At 37.9% G+C, this 26,083-nt stretch overlaps 1 long non-coding RNA gene across 1 annotated transcript in view; it reads right to left on the reverse strand.

Annotated features, from left to right (window-relative positions):
* Positions 1-786: 786 nt before the first annotated feature.
* Positions 787-26,083, reverse strand: part of LOC142083936 (uncharacterized) — a 76,662-nt gene continuing 51,365 nt past the window's right edge. The window contains exon 3 of the long non-coding RNA XR_012674188.1: positions 787-945. This is a non-coding gene — a long non-coding RNA (uncharacterized LOC142083936). The remainder of the gene's footprint in view (positions 946-26,083) is intronic.

A 26,083-nucleotide genomic window follows, 5' to 3' on the forward strand; every position in this document is an offset into this window, starting at 1 on the left:
TCCAAATATTGCGGTGGCAGAAGGCTCGGAGTTATCATACAAATAATGTTGATACCTTTTACACAGCTATTTTAGTCTATCAAGGATGAGTACAAATGGAAGGGGGCAAAGGAAGAAAATTTGAAACTATAACAATAATTCTGAATTAACAGGGTTTCTCTTGCAAGGTCATGTTTCTTCTCTAATTACTTCTAATTAGTATTAGAGGAAATGACTATGAAGTGCCAGTTCTGAAAGAAAAAGAGAATGGGTACTGGCTTCATTTCTCCTTTGAAAATACATTTATTTTTCATTTCTTGTAGCTGTTTTTAGATTATTGAATGGAAAAAGGTCAATAACCTTTGGTTTGAGGTAAACCAACTGTCACTTTTTCCCTCCTGTCCCACTTCACCTCCCAACATTGCCTTTAATACCTACTTATCCTTATTTTTTACCTCCTAGACATTTATAAAAAAAGTATATGGCTTATCATACATTGAGACATGGCCTACTAGGATTGATAGGCATTGGTCTGTAACAGAATGGTCCAGCTGATCTGCCAGGCCTTTAATGGGTCCATACTCTGAACAGTGGTGGAATGACAGCCTCTTTGGAAATCACTAGTAGAGATTTGATGGTATAGCATAGATGGTATAGCATAGATGATGGTGCATTAGGGAGTGGAAAAGTTTTACTAGAGTACAGAAAACTGTTAAAGAATCCTATTCTACAAAACGCTTTTAATCACTGCCCTGACTTGCGGTCTGACATGCAACATACCTCTGCAGGGTTTTCATGTTTCCTTGTTCCATGGAAGGGCCACTGAGCTCTAGGGAAGGCAGATGGACAAATACCAAGTGAATTCCAGACTGACATCAATCCATTCAGGGTTCATGGCTGAGCTGCAGGTCAATGGGAATTTTCTTTGCCTTTTTAGCGTTGGAAGTATCAAAACCCATGATTCTTCTGGAAAGGGGAAAGACCGAAAATTCAGTCAGCTAATGAGAATATAAACTGCTGAGATCAAAATGTCAGTACAAGCACTTGGTCTGAAATACAGGGTCCTAATCACTGGAACTGATGGATAAGAAAAGAACCATTTCACATCTGACAAAGCAAAATGTAATTACTATAAAAGTGGTGATAGGGCAGGTAAATGACTTGCCCCCAAATTTAAAAAGTCAAACCTAGTTAATTATATCTCAGCTAATAAAAACAGCAGTGATAAGACTGTTACAGATTGGTGAAAAATTAATGAAGTCTTTAATGAACTTCATGGCAAATTACATAAATCAGAGCTAACTTAATAAAAGCCCAGAAGATTTTTAGTAGCGATTAGATTTTTCAATTGCTGAAAGATAAAGAAAATAACTCTACTAAAACCCTCTCTTCTCTACTGGAAGATTCTGAAAGACATTGAAGTAGCGGAAACAGTGCCAATGAATGATAGGTTCAACAGTGAGATCATTAAATAAGCTTAAGTTTTATTTTTAAATGGTCGTTTGCAGAGCTGACCAGAAAGTATTTTGAAAACCCTGCGTATCAAACAACAAAGTCAATGTTTCTTTTTTGATGAATATGAGGAAAGATCCGTGCATGCTGTGTAGACACACATATAAAACAACATGTTTCACACAGTGAAGGTTTTTGCTGGACTTGCAGTAAGTGATAAGCAGCCTTTGTTTGTAGAATTGTTTCAATAATTATTTTAAAAAACCCCAAACCCCAAAGAGGAACAAAAGGCAAACTTAGTTTTCAACAGAGTCAAGTCAGATTCCAAGCACTTCAGTAAGATCGGGATTCCTCACAGCACTACTGTGAGATAACTTTGCATTAAATGTCCAAGTGTTTGGATGTAGACATATTTGTAAATAGGCAAAAATTTCAACAGGGAGATTTAGGAATAGGCACAGATAGCACTTGGGGCCTGATTTCCATTGCATGTCAATATGTTTAGAAACTTAGCTTTCCTGCTTGCCTCTGAGACTGTACTTGCAATTAAACCGTCAAGAATCATATGTTGAAAATTTATTTCAGATTGAGAGAAGAGCCTAGGCCTCCTGCAGGTTTTTCTAATTTATGTTACTTCTCAGGGGCTAGTGAGGGAGAGGGGGAGAAGACGAAAAAAAATTGTGCCCTGTCTCCTAAACGATGCCAAGAAGTTTAGGAGCCAAATTAGTCACAAAAGAATCACAGGCAAAGTCATTAAAAAAGCTGGTTTATTTCTGAATTTATCAAACTGGTGAAAATAAATATTCCTCCCTCATTTTCAGAGTTGCAGAGTTGTATCAGAAATAATATTCTAAACAACTATGGCTGAGTCTATACAAATGGAGAAATCCATTACAGGAGTTAAGGATATCATGAAAGGGTGAATGAAGAACAGGTTTTGTGGCTTGCTTCCAGCAAGATGGCTCTGAAAAACTGTAAGACCATCATATAATTTGTAAATGCAATGACCTGTTTTATAAAAACACTTCCCCCCCTCCCATAAATTTTACCACTCTATACCCTCCACAGCACCTGTAGTCACATCACAGCATCAGAATCCCCCTTAAGCCTTCCGTATCTCCAAGAGCAACCCAGCAAACCTGTGCTCCGGCTACCTGAAGAGCCAGTACATTGCAGATAGGCATAATGAAAACTTAAGGAGTGACTCCATTCCTTGTGGTTTGCTGGTGGTTGAATTCACCAAGCAAAAGTCAAAAAAAATATTTTCCCAGAGTACTGCAATCAGTTAATGAAAGCATTGCATAAGAGTTGCCAGCTTAATACTTCCTAACCAATGATATCCTGCCTTTTCCCTTTTTCTAAGCTTGGTTTCAATTTCTCTTTAAATCATAAAGCAAAGTTTTGCTTTATGAAATTTCCAATTTCAACCCCAAATTACACCACGAAGCCTTCACCTGAACTAATCCTCAGTACTTTACCATGACCTTATAAAAAAAGACTTGCCCAGACACTGACAACCATGAAGACTGTTTAACAAAAATAGATAGATGGGTGTTTAAATGTTGAATTCTATCTTAAACATTGACAAATTATCCAGTACCCACACTGACAAGCATGAAGAATCTCTTTAACAGTAGGCATTTTGTGATATGAGATCGTACAGGAGTTACCATTCTGTTCAGTAAGTGCGGCACATTCTGATGCAGCCAGAGCAATAAAATGCAACAGAGTAATAAAGAAAAAAATTGTTTTAATAACACCTCCCCAGCAGGACAACTGGCCGCTCAGAGGACATCTGTCTTTGCACAAGGAGGCTTTTGAAATTACCTTTGAGCACCGCTACAGGAAAGGAGATCGGAGCAAGGGTTCTGCTGTTTGTACTCCATACTGTGAGCCAGACAGCAGAAAGTGGAAGGGAGAGGCTTATTGCAGGCTTGGAGTGCAAAGCTGACTGAGTATAAGTCAGTAAGGTCTTTCTCCTAAGACAGGTTGTACAGAAGTGCAACAGGAAGAGTTTTCAAAGCAGCAGTACCATCTCTTGCACACAGGGCTGTTGCCCGGGGAAGTTGCACTGTCTCCAACCTTGGAGGCTTTCAAAATCCAACTGGATAAAGCCCCAAGTAACCTGGTCTTACCTGATAGCTGACTCTGCTTTGAGCAGGAGGTCTGATTAGAGACCTCCTGAGGTCCACTCCAACCTGAATTATCCAATGACTCTGAGTGCAGCTGGACCATCACTGTGCCCAGCCACAAGTATGGAATTTTCCTTTAAGACTATCCTTGTAGCTCTCATTTCAAAAAAAGTTGAAAAAATGTGTTCAAACTATTTGTATATAAATGTGTAACAATTTGTGATGAAAGTGTGCTCCATGCAGAATTGTGCTGTAACCATGGCAACTTCCATTGAGAGACATCCATTGTAAATCTATAAGGATCTCATTAAGAAGAGATTTAGTTGTACTAGTCACCGATTTATGAATATTCCAATCATGTAAAAAAGACCCCAGTTTCTTACAGAATTGTTTTTAAATAGTGCAGCTGTGTGAATAAGAATGCTATCAGAAGCATTTACATTGAGCAGTTGCTAAATTTTATTTTATGATTCTTCTGCAACTTCGATAATTTGCAGGCTAAATTGGAATCCTTTGCTATAAAACCATTGCAGGTTTACTTAGTCAAGCTTCTAGTATTCCACTCTTCTTTGCCCTATTACATTTTTCATATATAGACGACTGGTAAACGTGTCTTTCTTTAAATACCCAGCTTCTTTCGGGAGGGTAAGTTCAGAAATAAAGGAAGGTTCCCCCCTCTTAGCACTTTGGCTGTAACCTCTCCTTAAAATCATTAGCTATCTGTTGCCTCTCACCTAAGACAAAATACCGAACCGATGTTTCCGTGTGGTTTCTGTCCATCTTGTAAACTTTCTCACTGAGTATTGGCCTTCATTTCTCACTAACTTTTTGTAAATTCTCAGATGGTGGACTTGTTTCTAAGGTATCAAACTCAGTGTTGAAATTTGGGATAGTTGTTTTGTGCCTTGCTGACCAGCTGGTTTACCTACTTACAACCACAATTTAGGATACATAGAAATACGTCCTTAGAGGAGAGATTAAAACTTTGCAGAGGACATTGAGGTTACAGCTTATACATTTTTTTTTTTTACTGTTGGTTTACTAGTACAGTCAAATGCAGAAAGAGAATGAATCATGAATCACCTAAGCTCTGTCTGCTTTTCTTAATACTAGAGCAGAACAAATCCCATTCAAGGTGTATTTCTTTGCATGGGAAGGCATCAGCCAGACATCAATAAAGTCGATATATTCCAAATAGCATTTTAGAAATTCAGAGCAGCCTCCTCAAAAGAGCACAGCTCTGGGGACAAAATAACACTGGTGATATTTGATAACAGAGTATATTCATGAAGCAAATATACATGTAACATGGCTAAATACATTGGTAATAATTTGGGGGTTTTTTGGTCTTTTTTTGATACTGTTCTGATCGCATTTACTTGGGTATTAAAAACAGCATCTAGAGAAGCCCAAGGGCCTTCGAACAAACTCTGCCTGATGATTAACTGTGCAAAGATACAAGAGGCTTTGGGGAGCCTCAGATCACAGGCATCCAGGCTCGTACAGACCACCTGTTTTTTGTACTGACAGCAGAATTTCTGCAGATTTTACAGGCCAGTAATATCTTTTCCTGAGAAAAAGGGACATACCTCCTGAAATGGTTTGGAAATTACTAAATTTACATTACTAAAACCCATCTGAAATGCCTAAAGCAGGCTTGGCCTTTCACATAGATGTGTTTTAATACATGAAGTTTAATGTGTTGTTGAGGGGAAAAAAAAGTAAAAGACTTCCACTACTCTCCTGTTAAATTTGTCTAATGGAAGAATACTTAACTCTTCAGAGATGTTTAATTTTGCAGGACCTTTCATGAACAACACCAAGCACATTAATATAATTACTCATTTCTACACTTCCCTTTTCAACGAGAAAAAAGAAATGCTGTTTGTACAGCTAGAACACTTAATCCAAACTCCCTTTTCCATTACTCCAGCTCTGATACACCCAAGTATTTATTCATGTCTTGACCCCTTTTTTTATCTCTTTACAAATCACGTCAGTCTTAGGGAAATTTCACGTTATCAGCAACACTGCATCCTGCTGCGCAGATAACACAGCTCGCATGTTAACATTGCCTGTAGGTTACAATTCTGTTGGATACCTTCATGGAAAAGGAAGAAACGTCATAAATTTTGGAGGCGGCTATTTTCTTCAGCTTGCCAGAGGGTTAAAAGCAATTAGTTGCATCTCATCAAAATGGCAGTCTTTTACAGAGCATACACTTGTCCTATTTTCTCATTTGTCTTCCTTTTAGTACAGTGGTTCAGGATTGTGCTTTAGAATTCGAGATTTGACCTACACCTCATTTTTAAACTAAAAATAGTCCTCCCCCACTGTGATCCCACTTTTCTAAACAGGTCACTCTCTTATTTTTGGAAGGCAGCAGTATGTAACTTTGGGCATTTCTCCCCACCCCCAAGTGCACATAGAAAAGGGAAGATCGAGATTTTAAAAGTGTAGCAGACACAGCGAATGCTCAGCCCAAAGAATGAGAGCATCCAAACGTACCCGTGGCTCTGGCTTTAGTCAGGGTCTCATTAAAGTCTGTAGCAGCAAACTTTCAAAACTGTTCTTTGATTTTTGGCTCTCCCCATTTTGGAAACCACAATTTGCCACCTTACAGGATTATTATTCACAAACTCAGAGCACTTCCCACAGCACTTCCCCCTCACCTGGAGAACTGCCTCCGAAACACAGGCTGGAGTTGTTCTCTCCCATATATGCAGCAGAACGAAGGTGAAAGACTGATGTGCACGGAAGCATGGTTGGATGGGTGTATCTGGTTTAAGGTACATATTAGATCCTCATGTGTTTTTAGCCACTGCCTTTGGAGCTTTCAGCCTAGTAATTAGTTCACATTTTTAAGTGATCCTGTAATAAAGGAAGATCTTTTTTACCATATGTCACTCCTTCCTCCGTTATTGGAAATAGAAAAGTGAAAGGCGCACCCAGCTTATGGGATGGATGGGTTGAACAAGCTTTCATTTAAATATACTTACTGTGACATGCAGTAGTTATGAACTGGGATTTCTTTGTATTCCATAAACTTGAATCTGAAGTTTCTAAGAGCAGCCGTGCTTCCACTGAGACAAGAATCATTTTGTTCCGACTGCGGTTCACAGCATTCACACATGCAGTGCTTCCTCATGGGAACCTCAACTTTTGTTTCTTTCACAGTGTTAATAAAAGCCAGATCAAAAATATGCGGTTGCCCTTTGTTATGGAAAACACAACAGTGCTGCTGCAGCTAGTTAACTAAGCGGTAAAGCCCAGGGACAGGAATAATTCCCTGTGCTCTCCTTCTGTCAACTGCCAAGCCAAGGGAGTACAAAACTGTCTTGAAAAAATAAGAGAGTTCTGAGCTGTACTTTTAAAAACCTTCCTCTGGTCAGGGCCCATCCTTTCAGTTTGATTTCCACTTCCAATCTCTCTGCATGAATGTATTCAGATATGATTATCAGCTTTGCTCTACAGCACCAAACCACCATTTAGCTGCTGTATCTCATAAGGCCGGGCAGCGGGAGGAGCTGATCTGATTGCACATATATTTCATGCCTCTGCTCATTTGTAGAATGGAAGTAACCGTACTAGACAGTTGCACAAAATATTTAATTGGATAACTTATCTTGGCTATTGTCAGAGCCAGATTAGGAGATAAGCAGAACATACCGAAGCCTGCAAAAGCCAGCACCTACAGCCAGTAACACGATTACATCAGAATCTCAGATTTGTTAGTAGGAAAACAAGACAATATTTCTAGCTGTTAATTATGAAAAAAAAGCCGGAAAGCCTGGAGGCATCTCTGTCATGGTACTGAAATATGCTAAAAACCCCAGGCTGCCTTAATTCAGGCCCGGGAGTCACGCCCATCTTTACTACCTAATTAATTGTAAAGATGAGCTTGCAGGAAGTGCAATTATCTGTCTTTTCTGCTGAGTTTCAAGGTATTTGGCAAAGAGATTGGCAAAATTTTGTATTTGCTGAGCAGGAAATTTGTCACTCATTATCATTTCAGGAAGCTAAAAGTATTTGCAAATTTGGCAAATAATTTCAGTCAAAGAAAGTAGGGAATTTTACAAGAAATGTTTCAATTTTGAATATAGCTTTGTTCAAAATAGCATTTTCAATTTTAAAGTAACTTTTTTAAAAAAGACAAAAGATTGAGAACAAAATTTTTCAAATATAACACTTCATTTGGTCCACAATATCATGTTTTGTGTTCTGCCAAAAGATCCTGAAATATTTTGTCTCTTTGCAATCAGAAATAATTTTCTCCATCCATACTTTTCACCTAGGCCACAAAATTCATATCCCATTACCCCACCAGTGCCCCTGAGTCTAGTGTGGCTCATTCCTGATACAACAGCCACTTGTATGTTAAAATGCAAAATCTAACGTGGACACTCCCAAAATTCAAAGATGTTCAAATACAATCTTGTTCAGAACACCTTCCATGACAAGCATTCTTCAATTCCTAGCGAAAGATTTTTTAAACTAGTAAACCCCTACTATTTTAAATAGCACTGATGTTTGTTTTGAGCTCATGTGGCTAGGATGCTGCAGCAGTTGGCAGGTGATGGAGTGGTCCCTTTAGAGGAATGTTACCTTTAGCAGGAGGTGCCTGGTCACACTAGAGCAGTCATGCACAACCCCGCAGCCCAGGGTAGAGGCTTTCAGAAATCGGTTGCTGCTGCCCGAGTGTCAAACCTCTCTGAGATAGTGCTGACATCAATCAGAAAAGCAACAAACTACAGTTGCTGAAAGCAGCTTCAGTGTATAGAGGTGGATTTACTTCTCTGGAAGGAATGAATATAATACAGCAGCCATTGTAGAAAATAATGAATGAGGTAAAAAAAATGCACGACTAGTCATTTGGGCCCAAGATTTTAAGAAGATTTGGAAAGGGTTTATTTTAAACACAAAACTTGCACAGGAAAAAATGTTAGTAAATGTTTATGTGCTCATTGCAGTGGCAATGTTGGTTTTGGTTGGATTGGAAGCAATTTGAAACTGAAAAACAGTAGTAGTACATTGTCCTGGTTTTGGCTGGGACAGAGTTAATTTTCTTCCTAATGGCTGGCATAGTGCTGTGTTTTGGATTTAGTATGAGAAGAATGTTGATAACACACTGATGGTTTAGTTGTTGCTAAGCAGTGTTTACACTGGTCAAGGACTTTTCAGCTTCCCGTGCTCTGCCAGGTGCACAAGAAGCTGGAAGGGAGCATAGCCAGGACAGCTGACCCAACTGGCCAATGGGGTATTCCATACCATATGATGTCATGCTCAGCATATAATGCTGGGGGAAGAAGAAGGAAGGGGGGGACGTTCAGAGTGATGGCGTTTGTCTTCCCACGTAACCGTTACGCGTGATGGAGCCCTGCTTTCCTGGAGGTGGCTGAACCCCTGCCTGCCAATGGGAAGCAGTGAATGAATTCCTTGTTTTGCTTTGCTTGCGTGCGCGGCTTTTGCTTTACCTATTAAACTGTCTTTATCTCAACCCATGAGTTTTCTCACTTGTACCCTTCCGATTTTCTCCCCCATCCCACCGGGGGGGAGTGAGCGAGCGGCTGGGTGGGGCTTAATTGCTGGCTGGGGTTAAACCACGACATACATTGACACTGAAGAGCTAATCAGGCAAGGAATCTAAGGAGCTCATCCACATGAGGAAACCACTCTTGAGTAGATAACCCTTGCTAACTCTTATTCTAGAGCTTAAAAGGACTTATTCTGAACTCAGAGACTCTGAACTGGATTAAAAAGCACTATTACTCTATTGTAAGAATCTGCAAAAAGAATTAATCGGAAATAGCTATTCCACATTAAATTTAAAAGCTGTTTTTACACAAATTAATGACTGTGTAGAAAAATTGTAACTGAACAGTCTAAGTCTAAGCTCTTCCTATGAACTTTAGTTACAAGATGACAGGGGATCATCCACCACTATTGGAAACTGGGAAAAAGCAGTTAAGTCTTTGCACCGAGACCCTATGACCAGACTTACAGAGGTTGTGCTAGTAACCAGGTGGGACAACGCCAAGAGGATGCTCACTATACAGACTTGGTGTTTCTCTCGCGTGAAAAGTTGCAACAGAACACAAAAGCATATAGACCTCAAGCAGAATTTAATAAACCAAAGTGAAATTGGGTATACGCCTCAAGAAGAATTTAATAACCCAAAGTGAAAGTGGGGAAAAATAGAAGTGCAAGGCTACTATCTTAATCCTGAAAGCATTTATGCTGTTACATAAAACTAACTTCCTAAAATTAAATCCAAGGCATTAGCATGAAGATCCTGAAAATACTTAACTTCACTTAGTACAAAATACTAAGTAAATACAAATAAAAAGATAGAAATGGTATTTACTTAAGTGTAAGTGATTGCAATAATATATACACTATCAACAAGCAAAACCATCTTTGAATTTTTAAGGTTTGCTTTTCTTAACCCTAGCAAAACGGAAGAGGAAGCAAAAACAGAGATGGAAGCACTAGTATTTTGAAGAAAAAAAGCACAGCTCTTTTTTAAGACTTGAAATAATGTTGCTTAGAAGCCATCCCCCTTCTTCACTGCTGTTCCTCTCCATGCCTCCAAAAATGATTCATCTGCAACTCGTATTAATATTTTTCTTACTGCATCACATCTTTGATTTGCTTTTCTACTACTGCTAGAGTGGCTAGACTAGTCTAACTTTGTCCAGTCCTCAGTGCCTGAAAGCCTATGATCTTTGAATACATTTGTGCTCCCTCTCCTTCATAAGTACTTGCAAAGTCACAATCTTAGCAGGTCTAGTGATCTCTCCAGCTGCTGAGGAAAACTTCCTACTTTTGAGTTACAGCTCCTTTGGGACGCACTCTGTGCCTCTCATGCCAAAGGGAAGCTGCAGCAGTGAGTCTGCAGGCAATAGCAATTTGATTGTTCAGATCTCACCACTGCTTTAGTATAATAATTGGGGCCATATAGGGAAAAATGAAGGGTTGAAATTGTCTTGAATAGCATGCCTTAAAAGTCAAAAAGTTTGGTATACTTTTGTCACTCCTACTTGCTGAGAGGGTCCTGCTGACCTTTTTGTTATTGTTGGTTGTGCAATGGACATTCATATTTTCCATACTTGGAAAAATTTCTACTGTTCAGTTGGTGGTGACTAGAGATACTGAGCTCAAGGTAAAAGAATATAATCCAACCATAATCAATATTATGCTATTATGTTAAAAACCAACATTTTTTCCTCTCCCTCCTTGTCCTTAAGCTCTCAAAGTGAAAGATTTTTGAGACTAGACCTTTGCTCCAGAGTTTTGAACAAGCTGTTGTAGCGTATCACACAGCTATTTAATTTGCTCTGTAGCTGTCACGGCTGAGTGACAGAGTCCTGTGAAGAATTCTTCATATGCCTGATAACAGTAAACAATGACACAGGACAAAAGAAACCAGCATTCATTTGATAATGTTTGCCCCTAATCTCTCTCCAAAGGAGCTTCCCTGGATTGGCCATGTCTTCTGGTCTTTAACTAAATGTATAAGAAGTTGTAAATGATTTTAGATGAACAGTGTTGCAGTGTTTATTCATTCACTCAATTTCAAGAATGCCTGCCAATGCTCAAGGAAACATAACCCTAATGAAGCACTTACAGAATGTCACAGAAAATCTAAATTAATCTCTGAGGTTTTTGAAGTATTCATTAAAATATATTAGAATGCAGAATGTTCTTCAACCAAAAAGACAACCCTGTTACTGCAAATTTCATTACAAATTTTCAGTGGAGATAATCATATATAATTTAATATAAAGTGATAAACCTTCTAATGGTATTTTGGTCTGATCTACACCATTTAAAAGAATTGTAACAGACTTATTTTCTAAAATGTCAAAAATCAAACAGAAAGAATGATGGCCTGTATTTGAACAATTTCTATAAAATTACATTTAATTCTTTTAAGACTGTATAGGACTGTTTCAAAGTTGAGGAAAACACTACTCACTAGTTCAAGATTTTCCAAAGTATTTCCACTCATATTTCCACTAAAATTAACAAGAGAGTTATGAGTACACTGAACAATGATTTTCCTTGATGTAGCATAACCAATCAACCTGATCTCGTTGAAGACGTCCCTGCCCACGGCAGGGGGATTGGACTAGATGACCTTTAAAGGTCCCTTCCAACCCAAACTATTCTATGATTCTATGATTCTATAACCATGAAAAAGTTTGAGGTTATTGAAAGCACATTAAGATTGGTTCTTCTATTCTGGGATGCAGGAATTTATTCAACTGCCTGTTCTTTCAATTTTCTATTTATGCCAGTCATCAAACTCATCTCTCTTTTTCTGAAAAATGCAAAGGACACCTTTGTTGGGTGTCCTGCCAAATAAAAGCAGGTAAACAGGGGTGAAATAACTTACTTGGTATATGTGAAAAATGGTGAAATAAGATTTGGTGAACTCCTTGTCTTTAAAAATTACAATCTGCAGAAACAAATTAATTTTTCCCCTAAGAAATTTGAGTAAAAGTGGCCCATGCACAGAGATACTGCTGATTTTCAAGCCTTGAAATGTGTAAGAATCTAAGAAGCATGAGAAAACATACAGCATCCACTTGTAAAGGTGGCAAGACTGTGTTGATTTCTAGTACTTCTTAGTGTGGTGACGAAGGAGAAAACCTGGGAAAAAATAGCTCGGATTCTCCTGTTTCCTTATACAAGGCAGTTTAATTCTGGTAGAAAAAGGAGTTAATATTTTTAGTTTTCAGTCCTTCATTAATGATTCTTTTTCTTTTCCTCTCTCCCCCTTGTGAGTAGGGTACTGTTCTAATGTTAACATGTACAGCATGATGATTTCATTAAATGATTTGCTAAGACCTCATGCATAATCACTGCATTGAAAAATAATGAATAGTCATTTATGTCTTGTCAATTAGTAATATGCAATAATAAGGGCTGATACTGGTTTAACCCCTAAACCATACCTGAGGTGGTGAATGCAACTTGGTGAGAGTTGGAAAAAGCAGCTAGACTACCAATGGCATACCTAGAGAAGGCATTTTGGCTATTGCACTTTAACTAGATCAGAATGCCTAATTGAGAATTAGTCTTGTGTCATGTATCAATTGTATATCATTAAGAGATACAAATTTAGGTTTTATTTATTGATGATAAGCAATTGCCAGCAGGCCTCTATCTGCTCATATGCTTTTAGGTTCCTTAAGACATTTCCCTTAAAGGTCTTCTAAATTGGTAGATACAGATTTTCTATGGAAAACTGTAAGAGTTTGCTTATCCTGAGAGAGAGATTATAGTATTGTATTGGTAAAGAAAGGATAGATTGTTTTTCCTTTGTATTGTATAATTCTCCGTTAAGATTATGGTAATGACTCTTTAACAGAGAAGTCTATAAAAACCTTTGAAAACCTCCACAAATAGTTTAAAATAAAGAGAAAAGAACAAAGGCAAATGGAGGCTTCCTGTAGTTGAGGTTTAGCATCTCTGGTGATGCCTGCCTTGAGACAGAATATATAAGTACAGAAAAGATGAGACTATTCTTCACTAAGCAGAAGGATATTTTCTTGACAATGAAACAGGATAACTATCTTGCAAAATCCTAAACCAACAAATGGTAGCTTAGCTTGATCCAGCTACTTAACCCAAAGACTAGCTCAAACCTCTTAGCTACAGAGTGAGAGACCACTTGTTATTGCTATTTGCCTACATTAGGGTTTAAGGATGACTTTTTCTCAGTTTAGTAAGATAGTTGTACCAATACTATACAAATAGGACCTACAGAGACTCCTTGAACATGTAAGAGCCAAGAATTCACATAACTTACTTTCAGCTAACATTGACCATATTGACTTTTAATTCTTGCTAGAAAAATTGGTCCTGCTCATGGCTTTTGAAAGCACAAACTGTATAAAATCTTTTCTATGATTTCCTTGGAAGTCTGGTGCTCCGCTACTCTAGTACCAGACACAAAAATTACTAATATTGTCATGCATCATATCCATTTTGCTGGGGTCAATTGAGAGCTCACCAGAAACATATATTCAGTTGGACTTCTTTTTTTAAACACATAAGGCATTTAAAAAAGTGACACTTCTAAAGTGGTTTTAATAATACTGTAAAATTTCATGGTCACTTTGTTACAGCTGATTTGATTGGCACCTCAAAGGAGGCCAGTCAATATTAAACAGCGCTCAGTCTTTTTTTCTGTCAGTAGAGGAGAGATTCAAAATGGTTTTGATGGATTCAGAGACTGTTTCATATGATATTTTATTAACTTCTGCAAACTGTATGAAAACAATTCAAAATATCTCTTAGATAAAACAGCTTTAGCAAGAGCTAAATTGAGTCCCACGATTCAGCAATATCCCATATGGTACCTCGTATGTCACAAAACCTGCCTGGATCTTGAAAGTGAAGGTGATTTTTTTTCCTGTGGGACTTAAATCTGCATTACAACAAACCAAACACAAGTATGTTCTCCTTCCTGGCTCTCCATCTTAGAAAAATGCTATTTTTATGTTGCTCTGTCTTACAACACCATGAAATAAATTTAGTACTTATCTTCCAATGTCTACTGCTTGGGGTCTTGGAACTCTCTTGATATTTGCAGGCATGAACCACTGAAGAATATGAATAATTAAATACACAAAAATCTACTTCCTATTGCAAATGGAGATAAACAGCATCATCTGAAAATACCTCCTGATACAATCTCCCATGCTGGCCTTAGGTCTATGAGATACAGATTTCAAACGGAAGATTTGGGACAGTCCTAGTTTGCCACTGATTGACAACAATAATTTTTTCTTGCATTTAGTTTATTTTCTGTGCTATCTCTGATGTCCTTTTGCAAAGGAAGATGGTAACATAGCTCTCAACTTGCTAAAGCATGAATGAGGAATAGCAAAATAACTTTTAATGTGGGAAATGTGAGGCCATATGGAATTCCTTTTATAGCATAAGCAGCTCTTTTTGCAGTCTTTCTTTGGAGATTTCTTATTAAGTAACTTTCAACATTCACAATGAGAGAACACAAAATCTCTGTGGAAATCAGGCAACTCTGGCACTAAAACAACCACTGCTTCTCTAAACGGTGAGCAGTGAGAGGCATGGCCAGAATTGGCTGTGAATTTGCCATTACTGGTACTTGATACTTAAAACGGTCACCTGATGCTCCAAAACATAAGGTTACACTATAGTGTACTATGCAAAGTCACAACTGAAGAAAACACATTTATGCAGTGGTCTGTTGCAGGTGGGGAGGTAGCTGACTTGGCAACCAATGCCTTATGCCCAGAATTTTTACTTTTCATCTAAAACTCAAAAATGCATGGAAAAAACCCGTGTACAAAACCAGTTCTAGTTATAACTGAAAAAAAAAGATCATGAAAGTGACTATTGCCAACAAACTTTATTTTGTGTCTTATAAAATTGGACTGATACCGATATCACACAAAGATAATAGCTGCTGAGCCATTAAGCAGATAAATGGATAAATGGAATACACGAAGAAGAGGTTGCCAAAGCAACGCCAGGTAATAGGCACATAAGGAACATTAATGAAGAGCTTTACACTTTCTGTATAAAACAGATACATAGACTGAGGAGATAGTAATTTTTTACCTGCAAAATTGGAGAACTCACCATTAGCAGCTTCTGATTTGCAAGAAACAAAAATGTAACAGCAATTCCCAAACACAGTATTTACTGAAACACAAAAAAAAATTCTATGTTAAAATTTTGAAATCAACTAGAGCATCAACTGGAGACATTCATATAAAATGGTTATTGTCCCTTTATGATGATCCTGCTCTTGATTTTCCACAAAACACAGAGTGATCCCTTGCAGTTTTTTCTCACTCCATCCTGACACATCAGCTGCTTCTGCAGTAGCAGTTGAATTACTTGAATTCTCACAACTCTACCAGCAAACTGTATGTTGCTCTACTAGTTTGTTACTCTGGCAAGGGAAGTGATAATTACCAAGATCACAAGGGCACCATCTAAAAACATTGTCACCTCCACCTCAGTGGCACAAATACACTTGTCCTACATGATCAGCAGAGAGCTTACTATCTATGCCAAAATTCACTTATGGAAACAATTTCATGTCTGCAGTTAAAATAATTGCCATTTTTCGGAAATACTAGTTATTTAAAGATGATATTTTTAGAAAGCATAGCAGATTGACCTAAGTAATTATTTCATTATTCACAGATCTTTAACTGATCTGTCTTTGGCATCATTTTTAATGCAAGCAATTACACAACCACTATTTTCCCTGTGGGTAGCAGGACTGGCCATTAACTCAGAGCCTTTCCAACGACTCCTATTCAAACTAACATTCATTCTGCAATCTCCACTGTTATTCTCTCCAGTGCTCCCTTGTTAGGCTTGTCTTCTGGATAGGCACATGCTTTTTGTCTGGCATTTATCTGAGTGTTCTTTAACACTGATTCCCTTTCCTTTCTGTTTTTGACCACAAAAATGAAAGTACTGGACTTCTGTAGACTGTACGTTTTGGCTAGGATAATCAGGATACTTGGTAAGAAAGTCTGCTTCAACTTAGTCCTACTACTTGCCACAGAAAGCAACAGGCTTTTCAGTAGATCTTTTCTTTCTGGAAGAACAACGATTACCTAATTTGAGAAAAATGGCTGTTCATAAGGCTACCAAGAATGATTTACTGATTGATAAGGGAGGGGACAACTATCATCAGAGCTGTTATTTTGCTAATTATATGAATGAAACCATCATTTAAGGAGCTTTCTGGCAGAAGGCTCTAATTCAAGAGTTCTGGTAATTTTGGTTTCTCGGCAGGGTTGTAAGTGGGCTACTTCACACCTATCCTTCACAGAGCTCTGGTGAGGAAGAAAACAGGGGAACAGCTTGCCACTAAATACTTGCCCTTTAAAAAGAAGTGTAGGAGAAAGAAGTGTGCGTTATTCTAGCATGACTAGATTTTCTCTGCTCTGAAGATTCCTCACCCAAAAGCACATTTTGCTGCTGATTCTTTTTTATTGTTCTACAGTCAAAGAATTCTAGTGCAGTAGCTGCTTTCCTATTTCTCTTTGAGAACAGTGCCACATCTTTCTCAACACATACCTCATTAAAACCCAGAAATTGCCTTATTCTGCAGAAAAGAAATTTTACACAAATAATATTACATGGACAGAAAGAATCGGAGCATAAATCTGAGGATGATGTTTGCTTATAAAACAAGTGAGAACTTGTGTGTGCGCATTTAAAGGAAAAAATATTCAGTGAAATAATCAGGACTGTTTAGAAGGAAAAAACCAACAGTGATGCTTCAAAATCAAAGATAAAGCAGAAAAAATATTTCGAAAAAATAGCATAGGAATAAACTGCTTAACCACTTGGTGTCACTCTTAACTCGCTCTTCAGTCAACTCAGCGCTTTCTATGCCAGCAGGAAACATAGCTGTAAGAAAGAAAACTGACAGACTGGGAAGGATTTCACTAGCTGTATTTTGGAAACAAAATTCAGATGTTCGGAGATTGAAATAGACTGACCTAACTATTCTCTAGAGGTTGCACAGTGGAGACATGTTTTGTAAGGACTTGCTGTCTGAGACAGACAATGACCATTCGTACTCCTTGTCGTCTGCAAAACTTGGTCTATTAAACCCGATTGTTTGACTTGTTACCATGTCCTCTCTAGTTCTCAACACGTACCACAAATGGAAGAACCTCGCAGTAGCTACCTTTGTGCATTGTTTTCAACAGAAATGAACTTGTTTGAAAAAGTATCACAAAAACCCTGTCTTAGTCACTCTGGTTAGAGAATAACTGCAACTTAGTTGCAGGATTGGACTTACATGAGCAACCTGCAAACCACCAATTTAAAACTTCTTAAAATAGTAGCCTTAAAAGCTAAACTAGTAGTTGACTTCTACACTTTTGTAGGCCACATTGCTAAAATAATCTGAATAGATCATACTAAGGCTGACAAGTGCAAACAGCACTCTATTCCATGCCAACAAGTATCAGGCAAAACAATCACAGCTGCCCCAGTCATCTTGTACAACCTTTGCACAGGGTATTACCTTACAATGCAGCGGGGAGATCACTAACTGATTCCTACCATGAATACATTTTTCCCAGCTTTATGTTAGCAACAACATTTGGCTTTCATTAGCATCACTGGGAGTGTTACTGGGAGTGAGATAACTTTATTTCTCAGCACAAATGTCACTGGCAATGTACCCTTCTAATGGCTTTGCCAATGGGATGAAGAGAGAATAATGGGTGGAAAAGAAGGAGCAACACTGACCCGATCACAAAATGCTTGAAAAAAGGTGGCTAAGGAGACACCATTCCAGCTTCTTAATTCTGCTAGTTTCCAGGGAATTGACTTTTGTATTTATTACCCACAGAGAATTTAGAAAAGCAGTATTTATAAAACTGCATACTCATATTTATAGTGTGGCTTATTAATGAGAATTTCAGAAACAACATGCTCTGGGATTTCCAATACTTGAGTGCTAACAAGAAAAAACAAAAAAAGTAATGAAAAAGCACTATAGGTGTCCTCTGCTGGCTTCCTGTTTATTGGCAATGCTCCTGGTGTTGGATATTTGGAAAGCATATCAGAATATCCTGAGGTGGATGGAGAAAAAAACCCCAGAGACCTGCAGCAACTGCATAACACTTCTCTCTGTTTTTCATCAGAAGCTTACTAATATAAACCTGTTTTCAAAAAAGTATCAATCTGAAATTCCTCAAATTAGTCTTTGAAGAGGATACTAATGTTTCTGCAATTTCTTGGCACAGAAAAATCCCAATGACCACTAGAGAGGTTTTGCTGTCTGCAAGGCAGCAAGGTTGGGTCTGTAACCTACTTTAGTTGAACCCTTCCTTTTAGCTCATCATCTCTCTGAACACAATCCGCAGAATTTTCCTTTTTTTTTTTTTAAATTTAAGTTCTTTCTACTGATTCTGCATCTTTTCTACTGCAAAAGGTATTAGGAGAAAAGCAGCTTACCTCTCCTCTTTTTTTTCCCCATCCCACCATCTTTTTTAATGCTCGGTTCCATCTTTCTTCCACAGGGTAATTCTGGGCACCACATGTAGTCATTTCTCCTGGTACTAACAGCAGAAACGCAAATATGATGCCAGTGAATCAGAATAGCATTACTGGTAACTCACTGAATGGGATGCAGAGCAGCAAAGAACCTGCCACCTCCTGCTTCAGCAGACACTTTCTCCCTCAATAGTACCTCTGCTCTCAATTCTCTGCAATAGTTTGTAAACTCTCCTCTTTTGCTAGCAGTCTTTCTCAATAATGCTTAAGTTAACCTACTTTATCTTCAGATTTTCTCCTGTGAGCTTAAAGTTTCATTCTATTTTAGCAAAGGGAGACTGCAGACAAAGTAGATTGATTTGTTCAATGTTATACAAGAATCCTGTGGGTTAGCAAAGAAACAAACGGAAGCCTACTGAATGACAGGCTACACTACCACTTCCTCGCTATCTTCATTGGCTACCTTAGACTCCTGTATGGATTTTCATATTTCAGGTTCAGTTCTGATTCTGACTAGGAACCTGGAATAAATCCAGTTGAGAGCTGCAGTCAACAACTCGCATTTCTGGAGTCAGCAAGGATGAAAGCTGCAGTGAACAGGGTTTGGCTTTGTTTTGGTTTCCTCATTCTGTTTTGTGAAGTTTACTTCCAACACAGAGCCTGTCCTCTGGAGTTTTCCAGTCTTTCAGTCATAAATATGCCCCTATTAAGTCAACTCTTTAGTTCTTCCAACTAAGCTGTTCAGATCAACAATTCCCTGGCATCTGCAAAGCACATAGCTGCTAGGCTGTACTAAGCTTAAGATGGTAACAATACCTAGTTTCATGTTCACACCTTACATCTGGCTGTACTGCAACATAATGTTACCGAAAGCTGGTCTGCAGCATAATGACATTAACTCCAGAGTGCAGAGCACCCTTGAAAAAAGGAAAGGGCCCTGACACTGCACTGTTATCCATAGCTGTGCTAAGCAGTTGTGGACAAGTGACTCAGGGCTCTACCAGAAAAGTTTTATGATCAGAAATGGTGTTTCACAGCAAGGGCATCACCTAACCAAACTTACTAACGCAAAACAGTAGTCTTTTCAGCTCACTGACAAGGCAGTCATCATATCGATGCATCAAGCAAATTCTTCATTCACTCAGAGTATATCTGAACTAAAAGAACAGCAGTAAACACATATAAGTTGGTTAAATCAGGCACAGAAAGACAGGAGATCTTCAAGAAAGCTGCTAAGGGTCCATTCATAGAGTCATTGTTTGATTGTTCATTTCTGACTGCTCTGTCACAAAAACAGCATTTTCCCTTTTATGCCCGAGACTTGTGACACAGCCTATAACCCATCAGATGAGACTGAAAAAATATTACTGTCTTCCAGATCTTGGTCTTCCCATCACAGAGGCTTTCAGCCCATCACCAGTTCCACACAGCCGAAAAGTCTTCCAGTTTAGGACGCAAATTCATGAGTGAGGCTGTCTTCCCTCAGAAAACCCTGCAGTGCTTCCTGTTACTTTGCCCTTACTGCAAAAATAGCTCAGCTAATGTTGCACAGGTACTGGAAAATAAATATCAGTGCGGGTTCATCCTAACACATCAAGCTGTAGCTCCAGACGGCTACGCAGCAACTGCCTTTCATCCAATACACCATCTCCGACAATAGCCAGCAATGGGCAGTTTTCACTGGCATCCAGGTCGTGGGAATAGTGGGCCACATGCACAGAAGTGAACAAACTCAGGATGATCTGCTCTGTTCTTCTCCATTTCTTTTATCTCAAATCTCTTCAGTTTTCAATCTCTTGATCATTGCCATAAACCCTGCTTTCATCTACAGACGTCTGTAATCACTGATCCCAAGTTTTCACTCACTCTCCCCTCACTTTTTTCACCAGGCTGCCTACCCTTTCTCTCCTAAAAAACAAAGAGAATCAACATTGGTTGATTCAACTGGATTTTAGTGAATCAAGATTAAAAGGTACAAAATCCCATCAAAAAACAGGTATGATATACTACAACCATCAAGGAGAGCTCTGACACACACATTCATCATGGGGTGCTTAAAAGGCTAGCGTCCTGTGGTCCATAGCTGCAGGTCGCCGTCTTCTAAGCTGAAGCTTTTCAGCTGCTCCACTCACAGTACAGTTTTTTAGTATGAAGTGAAATACGATGATTTAAGTCAGAATAAGTGCCACTTGTTTTGTTTTCTTACCTACAGAAGTAACTTGAACTTTCCAAAGGGACTAAGGGATGGTGGAAAGGGAAGAGAAACAAGCATCCAGTTTTGTAGTCTCATGAAATAAATCCTAAGCATCTAATATTAATGTCAATATTTAGGGTTTGGCTTAAATCTTGAAGCATGAAGATTTTCTTTTACAGTATTTTTGGAGACTTACTCATTCATATAACCTTGGTTATTTTAAAAAAGTCAAAATACTCTCTTTGGCAAGACAGAGTATTTGGCAGGTGGCAGTAGGTTTCACTGTCACATTAAATGTTCAGTTAAAAATATTAACATTATTCTCAAGACATAGATGTTTTTCAATAGTTTTTTTAATGATGAAACTATAGCGAGAATAAAAGTATTTTATATACTTCAAGTGTATTCAGAGATGTGTAGGAAAGCAAAGTCTTGCAACTCTTCTGTCTAGGTGTTGTCATGAAAGTCCAGGACAGCGGGTATGGCTGAAACTACGCTGCTCCAGATAAAAATCCATGAGACCCACAGAAACTAATACAAGCCTTCCCTGCATCTTTTTTTCCCAGGAAGCTGGTAGCTATTAGCTGCTGATCCCTACAAAGATCCATGTAGTTCAGAGGAGAAATTTATATTTCCTCACTTTGGGCCCAGTCATCCCCTGGCTTTTAGGTATTTTATGTCGATTATTAAGCATGACTGCAATTATGATACTTTTATGTTTTCAAGCAACATCCCGTTATTACTTTTTAATATTATTTTGTGATAGAATACTTGAAATCACTGATAGCCTTGTTCTACTTATGTAATTTCTTTTATTAAATTGTTTTCCTATATAATATAGAAAGTTCATTAAGAAAGCAGTAAGCTGAGGGATATTACTGAAAGTATGTACTTAAAGGGGAAAGTACATAGTCAATAGCAACATATTAATTGGTGTACATCACACAACAATGATTCTTTTGCCAATATGTTAAAGTTTTATGAACCATTTTCTTTTTGCTTATGTGGAAAGGCATTAATATTCAGTCAGTTGAACTAGGGTACACCTATTCTATATACCTTGTGTATAACTGCCTGGTCCTGAAGATATCAGCGGAGCAGGAACTGTTTATTGCTTTGCATGTTCCAGACAACCAAACATTGCTGAAGTAACTTTAAAAGAAGGTAAGATAATAAGATTTATCATGAGGTTGAAAGCATAAAGAGAGAAAGGGATCACACATATTAGATATTGCCTCCTTTACAAAGGAAAGATGGATTGATAAAAGCTATTAAAAACTTGAATTAATGCATATTTTATAGACTCTACAGCATTAAGGGGAAGATTAAACTTAAAGGTGGCCATTTCAGGCTTTATGCAGCGCTTTATACTTTTATTTTCATCCCTTGAAGTAATGTGGGTGTAATGCCAGCGCACCAATTATGTTACCAGAATAAAGTAACCATCTATAGCAACTTTGCCTAAGATGCAAAACTGCAGAGGCACCTTCTCACTAGAATTCACTATTTTGACACCATACACAGAAAATGCCATAGGAGTTTTATAGGAGATACTTTTTTTTCCTTACAAGTTTACTATTTTGGTAGATTTCGAGAGGCATTAAAAATTCTCTAACAAAATAACATCAAGAATGAGGGAATAACAGGATTATTTACTATAATTTGAGTGAATATGAAAGAGACAGAATATAATACAAAACCTACTGGAGCTAAAGAAGAGAAATCCACTGGCTGAAAAAAGTAGCTTTATATAAAAATCACTCAAATTCACAGAACTAAAAGCTTTTTCCCGTATTTCTAAGTATTGGGATCCCACATGTTCTACGTTTGAAAGTAGAATCTGTATTGACAAGTCATTCAGAAACTCGAAACAGTGTGGGGAAGCCAAGGGCTATGGAAGGGTGGAAAGCCCAAGCCAGCCCAGTTGCCTCTTGTACCTGCAAAATCAAGGACAGAGTGAAAGGAACAAAACTGAAGAAGAAAATGGAGGAGGTATGTCGTCAGGAAAATCCCATTTAAGTGATTCACAAAACATAGAACCACTCTTACAACAACTATAATGTATTTGCTTTCAATATCCCTGTTGGATCACACCAAAAAAAGCCAAGAGATCTGATCCATCAGTTTTCAATTTCCAAAGGGGAGCTACATAAAAATGGATAAGTTTATTACAGAAGGAATCCTTCCTTTTATTACGGAAACTTAATTAAAAAAGGGCATTCAAAAGGGTAAAGTGCTTGTAGGTGTACAAAGATTGTTTACAACGGTTACAATATTATAGACTTGGAGAAAATGCTCATTAGTTACTAAAAGGTTTTAGAAAGAAAACGAAGTTGGTATAATTAAAAAGCGAAGTAAATAACATTCGAAAGGTGATGTTTAGTGTTTGTTTTTTTTTTTTTTACACAAATATAGTCAAGATAGATGTAAAAAATAACAGGAAGACTAAAAACACTGATGAACTTGCTAACATCATAAAACGTAAAACTAGCTCTTTCAAACATGCCAGAAGCAGGGATGCTGCCTGAGATTTTGTAGGGCCAATACACATTTACAGTAAGAAAGAAGTCCTTAAAGAAGTCAAGAGAATGAATTATTTCTCCTACACTCATTGAAAATGAATTTAGTTAAGTTATAGCACAAACTTCCTTTATGATGGACATGTCAGACCATCTCAAATCTAAGTGTCAGTAGAATAGAACAGAATTAGGAACAAATTGGTAAAATGAATAAGCAACAAATCCCCAAGACCAAGTGATACTCAGTAAGATGTTCTAAAGGCAGTCAGGTATGAAATTACTGTAACATTGTAATATATAACCTTTTGCTTATAACTACCTTGGTGCCAGAAAAATAGAGGTGGCTAATGTGATACCAAGATTTGAAGACAGTTCTTAGGGGATTTGGAGAACTACAGACTAGTAAGCCATCTACAAGGAGTTTCAGAAGGATCTCATGACACCAAAAGATAAAAGGGCACATAAAATTGAATGTACAAAAATCTAAAGTGATACGCATGGGAAAACAATTGTAACTTTAGACATACAGTTCAGACTTTGAATTTGCATTGCATTTTTCATACATATTTTTGGTGAACATTTTAGAAAGCTCTCGTTTTATTTCTGATGCAGACCATATATTTTGAAACCTCTGTGTTTTGAGAACTGAAACCCTAATTTTCCAGCAATCTCTGATCAGTGCTGCATAAGAACTCAAGTTTGGAACCAAAACTAAACTTAAAGTGATAAGCTGTCCCAAATGGAAATGTAAAAAATAAGAGTATTTCCATTTCTATCTTTATCTACTTTCCAATAAATTTTAGCCAACTGAAAAAATTGATCACTGAATCTTTATGCATTTGACTAAGTTGTATTCCTTGTAATTCAGAATCCACTTGTATTTTATTTCCTTTATTAAGAAAAAGGCACATTTTCCTCATTTGCTCTCTTTAATCTCAGTCTTTTTATACTGTATTCTGAACAAGCCAAATATGCAAAATTCTTTTCCCTACCTGGATGCAATGTAGGGGTCAGGACTGATTTAACCCTTCAGATTATTTATCAGTGAGAAAATTTTTCCTTTTGTTAATGAAATAATAGGGTACAGCTCCTGCTGGTAAGTATGTCTCTATGTCAGCCCTCTCAGCCAGCAACTGCATGCAAACTTCCCTGATAAGTTTTAAATTCTATGAATGATGGGTGGGAACCACTTAAGTTGGTGAGAACACTCAATGCTCAGAAAAATTTCTTACTCTAAGCACTACATAGATAAGTAAAGAGTACTTTCTTTGCGTAAGGTGGGGGGAAGACTTAATTGCCTAAAAAAGAGACTCTCAGGTATTTCAAAGATGTTTTGTAAAAATTATTTGTAAAAACTCTGTGGCAGAGATTGACAGCAGAGAGTAGAGGTAGATTTTTATGAAGACAAGCTTGGACACTGTCTCCTGCATGAATTTTGCTTATTTACAGCGGAATTACAGCATGATATACTTTAATACACACTGAAGAAGATAAAAAAAGGCAGCTTGGTCCAGTGAGTTGCAATAGAGTGCACTGGGGTACCCTCCTAACTCACCACTGGTGAGTAAACCACTACACTTTCCCATGTCTCTGCCACGCACATCTGACTGCAGCTTAACGTGAGTTTACACTGCAACCCAGTCCAGCGGGAAGCCTAACCTCAATGGGTGCACCCATACATCCATAAAACCCTTCTTGGCACTGTTATGAAAAGAATGGCACTGCCGTAGTAATGGCCATAGTAATAGTACTTGCATAATCATAATAAATAATGAGAAAATAAAGCAAATGGGAGCACAAGGAACTAAAAAAGACTGCCTTCATAGGAAAATGTGCTTTCACACGCACTCTCCTTTTTTTTAAAACATAATATCGTCCCCTACGTGACATGGAAGGAGTGTTTTTTAGGAAGTATTTGAAGACAGAGGGATCTTTTTATCTATAACCAAAACGTCTTCCTCTCTGAAGTAGAGTGTAGTAAGTGATTAACCAGCACTAGCAACACAACACAGCTCTTTAGGGCGGGAATTGAAGAACATAATCAGCAAATAATGCAAATTACTGCTAATCAAATAAATTAATTCATCTCCCATGATTAGTAAAGAATTCAGTTCCATCTGCAAAGTGCTGTCTGTAGCAAATTCAGCCCAAGAATATGCAGCTTGATCAGTAAAGTTTGTAAATAACTTTGCAGCTGAAGTATGTTGTTCAACTAGTGAAGATGTAGCTCAGTTGCCAAAGTACTTCAAAAAATCCACAGCTGAGATATGGAGGAGCTCAGCTAGAGAAACAGGTGCCCGGATCTGTGACAAATTAAACTAAATCAGGAGTGTATTCATCTTGACTAACAGTACATACAAAGAAGAATCATAAATAATATCTCAATTATTAAACTGTGCAACTCCGTTAGCAAAATATACAACTATATGACTGGGAAAGTGTACCGTTAAATTAATGAATGCATCTCAGTCAAGACATGGAGGCAGCCTGGTCATTAACTTACCACCCCAGTGGCCATGGTATTTGGAAAGTTACTAGAGGGGGCTGCAGCTGGAGGACAACACACTTGCCAGGGAATAGTGGCAGGAACTGAACTAGGAAAACAAGCAACTGCAATGTATTTTCCGTTCCATAGTTTCCTGCATTATGAACAGCAAGCAGGGTCCTCTGCAGGATTGAGGTGTGTTCTCCAGAGACGCATCATGAGACTGTGGCTTCTGATCTTCTAGGATAGCTCTCTTCTGTTTGGAGACAAGAGCTGCGATTGAAGT

This window comes from Calonectris borealis, chromosome 6 (genome assembly GCF_964195595.1).
Source record: "Calonectris borealis chromosome 6, bCalBor7.hap1.2, whole genome shotgun sequence".
Lineage (NCBI taxonomy): Eukaryota > Metazoa > Chordata > Aves > Procellariiformes > Procellariidae > Calonectris > Calonectris borealis.